Below are 5453 nucleotides of genomic sequence, written 5' to 3' on the forward strand. Positions count from 1 at the left end.
TCTTTTTCCTTAGTATTTCTATGTTTATTCTTCAAATAATTGTTGATAACGCTTTGACGTAAATTCTTATCTTTAGTTCACACGTCCTCAGAAGCAGCCAATTCATGATACAGTCATACATGAAGATGATGAGATGGCTGAAGCGGAGGATGATCCTCTATCAAAGTTAATGACAAAATTACCCAGATTGAAGAAAGTATCATTAGAACTATATTGGGATTTGAGAGTATTTTGTCTTCCCCCACATGTGCCAGTTTATATCACATTCTCTGATGCATTTGAGGTGATTGGGGGAGACAGGATGTTGAATATTTCCATCATTCAGCTGTGGTGCATGTAAGATAGTCAATTTGGTCTTTCATATTACTTTTATTTACATTGTTATAGTTTCTAACAACTTAACTTTGTTGTTTTAGGTACATGGACATAATCGTTGTAGACCAAGGTCGTTCTTCCATGTACGGATTTGTCGAACCTCAGACCATTCAACCGTTTGGTAACACACTTCAAAACAGACAACATTATTTGCAAACATGGATGGATGAGTCAAAAAGAGACGTATATCTTGTGCCATGCATTGAGGGGTAGGTGTTGTTATATGTGGTCAGTTCATCATTCCCAAACAATGTAAAATTATATGGTTTTGTTCGTTGCACAGGAGGATGAAAAATGAGTTGAGAACCATGCTTCAAGGGTAAGTGTTTCTCCAAAAATGACTTTGAATTTGATGTTCACCTTCAACTTTTATGATAAAATAGTCATATTAATTATACTTTGTGTTTTCAATCTGTGCAGAGTTATTGGTAAATCTCGTGGTCAACTGGTTCAAATTTTGTATCCAAAGGTTGTAAGTCATTTATAGTTTCTAATTCATTTTCTATGTTATTGAATTATCTAAATTCTTAACTATTTAGTTTCTGATTTTAGTGTAACCAGCAGCTAGATTCATGGGAATGTGGCTTCTATGTCATGTGTTGGATTAAGACCATCATTCGAGTTGTCATTACAGATGACTGGAATGAGGTAATGATGTATACCTTCAATACATTACAAATCAAATTCATCTTCAACATATATGAAACCATAATGAATCTTTCTTGAATTTGCAGCGCTTCAAGAGTACATCGCTTATTCCAGAGGACACAATTAAACAGATAAGGCAGGAGTAGACCGCTTATATTCTGCAAAGATGGAGTTAAGAATAGTTTTATTTCTTGTTGAACATTGTTTAGTTTTAGTTGAAGTTTTATGTTGATAGTTTTGGTAGTGGATTGAACTCCACATTAAGTAGAACTTTGTTTATATGAAACGCATATTTATATTCTTGCAAAATTGTTCTGGGACATTTTTCTGCTTTTCAGGTGTGTTTTTATTGAAAAAATAAATTAATTTTTAAAAAAAGAATGCCCAGTAGACGTCTGTTAGTGTACAGTCGAATGTCTATAGACGTCTGGTAGTGCATAAACGGACGTCCACCCCCCAGCCCCTACCACAAACAATTCAGCCAGGTAGACGTCCGGGGAGGGAGGAGGCGGACGTCTACATAGACATCCGTCCTGACACAGCGGACGTCTATATAGACGTTCGTCCTGACACAACGGACGTCTATATAGACGTCCATCCTGACACAACGGACGTCTATATAGACGTCCGTCCTGACACGACGGACGTCTGAGTAACGTCACCCACATAGACGTCGGGTGAACGTCGGACATCAAAAGACCAAAAGAACGAACGTCTAAAGTCTTTTCTGCACTAGTGATCATCCCAAATCTGACTGACCTATTAATTAACGAGACTATATATTTAAGTGAAATTACCATTATTAATCAAGATTGTGATGCTAAGAAACTAGGCCAATAACAATTGGGCCTAGGAAGCCCAAAGGTGGAGAACCCATGGTAAGTAGTATAAATAGGGCATGCCTTACAGGGGAAAAAAACATTGAGTTTTGCAACATTTATTATCATCAAAGTAGTATAATCATTAAAAAAGAAGTTGAACTAGAATAATTGTCAAAAAATAATTAGTTTGATGAACATGACCTTGTTTTAAATAAACAAATACCACCTTATAAATACATATTAAAATAGTGAGAATATAAATTATGAAGATATATAGTAAGATAAAAATGGTAAAAAAAAAACAAACAGTGTCCCTACAAATACTATTTAACAAAAATGTTAACTAACTAACCCAAAGATAATGTTTTTAGAAGTAAGGATACCGGTTAAGGAAATAAAAAAAAAATCTAGAGACGTATAAAAGAATTACATTTTAAAAAAGTTTTCAATAGACCCTTATATGATTTTAGATAAAGAAAAATCTTTGAATTCTTTTAGGAGAGTGGTAAGCAGACGAAAAGCAAGATCATACTATTTGATGCATAATTGCAAATAACATGTCAAAGGCACGCGTGTGCTTATGGCTATCATTTGGTCAATCTAGCTTTAATTATTGCATAAAACTTGCACCAGCTTTCAAAAATAGATAGTTTAAGTGTATAATAACGAACTCATTAAAAGTTAATCAATTCCTCAATCATAGTTTAGTGATGCACATCGTTTTCAATCTCAGATGCATCCCAAGTGGCAACACACATCAAGTGTTATTGGACTTTTTCTAAAAAATTAATAAACCCAGAATTTCTGGAGACACCCAACTTTGACCTAGTTTGGTCTCTCAGACAGTGAAAGAAAAGAGAACTGTTGTTGCAACAACCTAAATTCTATGTATGTCTTGTCTATAATCTGAACCTACATCCTCTGTATCTGTACCAGACCATCACTAAATTTGAAAGGACTCCATTTATCTATCTATTTCTATTTTTGCTATCTATCTACATATCTAGATATATGCATAAAGGTATTAATGTTAACTCATCTATTATGCTTTCTGATGGATCTTATCGAATAATTTATGTTTTATTTATTGTGAAAAATAAAATTAAAGAAAGTAAGCTTAGTACGATATTAGTTCGAATTTTGCCCCGAGAAGTAAACATTAATATATTAATTTTGATTTGAAGCGTAGGACTAATATTGCTAATTTTAAAAATTTAGGAATTGGACGTTTCTATTTTAAAATCCGGAACTAAAAGTGTAAATGGAAAAAATAGCTAGGCCAAAAGATTTTTAGTTTCAGTAAGAAAATTAATTTACGTATAATTATATCTGCAGACACATAAATAGATAAATTTCGTTGTTATAATAGCTAAATAAAAAAAAATTAAATAACATTTACTCTACCCAAAATTAAGGATGCTTTGTATTCGGATCTTATTAATATGTGTGTTTTTTTATGTTAAAAGGATTTAAACTATTTTTATATTTTTAATGAGAATAATTTTAAATTTTATTTTTATATTAAAAAGGTTGAATTAATTATATATCCTTATAGATAAAATTATCATAGTTTGTAAAATAATTCAAGATTATTCCTTACAAATTTATTTACCCATTTTACCTTTTACTCTTATACTATATAGCTCTCGTTTTTTTTTTTCAAAGTGCGTTTACCTCTTCGCAGATTCGGATTTGTCTATGTCGGTATTTCTAGGGAACCTTGCAATAATTGCATAATTGTAATATTCTATTTTGCCTTTAACTATCGCTTACAATGCAATTTAGTTTTGATGTTTATGATTTGTTAGACTGGGTTTCTTTGGGATAGGTGCAGGAGATAAGTCTTGCCACGCAAGCTTATCTCGTTTTTTTCTTTATTTTTTATCATTTTTTAAATTGTTGATCACTTAATATTTCAAAAAATAAATTAAAATTTTAAATTATTTAGAAATTATATAATATAATGTATTTACAAAAATTATATCATAAATGTTTTTAGATGTTACGTTTTGATTTTTAGTTTTGTATCTATTAAATATTTGATTTTCTCTTTCAATTCTAATATAATATTTATAATGATTTCATTTCAAATCACTTTTACTACAGAATTTATTTATGTCTCTATTGGCTATTTGATCTTTTTGTTTGTAATTTGTAGAAATTTCAAATGTAAGATTTTCCTATAAACATTATTATATGAGAAGCGTTAAAAAGATATTTTCATAATCGAAACACATGAAAATTAAATTGGAAAATAAAATTGATAAATAATATGACTGTTTTTTTTTCAAATTTGAGAATATCAATAAATTGATGAGTGAGTTATCAATTGTTGGTGTGACATTCAAGAGTTTTGGGTTTTTACTAAGAAAATTTAGTTTTTTTCACTAACATTAGTTTCTTGAGAATATGAGTCGAATAAATCAACATTTTCTTTTCCATAATATTTTCACATCATCGATCAATAGTTTTAGGTACATATCAATGTCATTTCTAGATTGTCTAAGATCTGATATCATATATTTTCTTTTCATGTATAATAAAGAAGATACATTGTAAATTATCAACAAAATTGGCCATGAGTTATGTTTGTTAGTTAAGTTCCCATAAGAATTCATACCATTTATAGCAAGTCCAAATCTTAAGTTTCTTGACGCTGCATCAAATTATGAAAATGTTTCATCAATCGTCTCTCATTATGGAGAATCAGTTGGGTGTTGAAGAATATTATCACACTTTCTTCCATTAACGTATCATTTCAGATTCTTCACATATTTTTTAATGGTAAACAATCATTTTAACCTATGTGTTATAGGTAAGTACCACACCACCTTAGTAGGTGAACCATTTTTATCTTCATTACCATTGTTTCCATTAACTTTCATTTTAAACAGTGATAAACCACATGTTGGACACATCTTCAGTGAAGCAAACTCGCCTCTGTATAATACACAATCACTAGGGTATGCATGTATCTTTTGGTATTCTAAACCCATAAGACATTGAATTTTCTTCGCCTCATAATTACGGATAGGTAATTGTTATTTTCTGGATGCATCTCCTTTGGAAACTCCAACAATTATGTAAAACTTTTATTAGTCCATCAATTCTTTGCTTATAAACTGAACAATTTCAAAGTTTTAAACAATCGTGTAAAGTTAGAGCATCATGGGTACAACCCTTCCTTTGAATCAGACTTTAAAGAATCTTATAAACAAGCTCTACTAAAATTTTCTATTATAAATGATCACTCATCCTATCCACATAATATGTTCCTCGTGATGTTGTAGGCTTGAGTAATACTTCTCTATACCAAGTCCAAACTGTATAACTCTTTACTATACCGAAGATAAATAGATGATCATGCATGTTGCCTAAGTCCTGACATATTTGATTAAGACAACGAACACAAGAACAAAAATGTTTCATTCACAAAGATTGCATGATCTTGAACATAATGCAAGAAATTAGAAACTCATTTTTCATACTCTTCATTGATGTGTTGTTCACTCATCCAGCTTTGCTTCGTATTATATTTGTAACTAACATCATCAATCTCAAATTTTTAACTCATACAAGGTGATGCTCTACCTATTGGAAAAAAATATT

This window comes from Vigna umbellata, chromosome 4 (assembly GCF_029865625.1).
Source record: "Vigna umbellata cultivar VRB3 chromosome 4, Vumbellata_1.0, whole genome shotgun sequence".
In the NCBI taxonomy this organism is placed as follows: Eukaryota; Viridiplantae; Streptophyta; class Magnoliopsida; order Fabales; family Fabaceae; genus Vigna; species Vigna umbellata.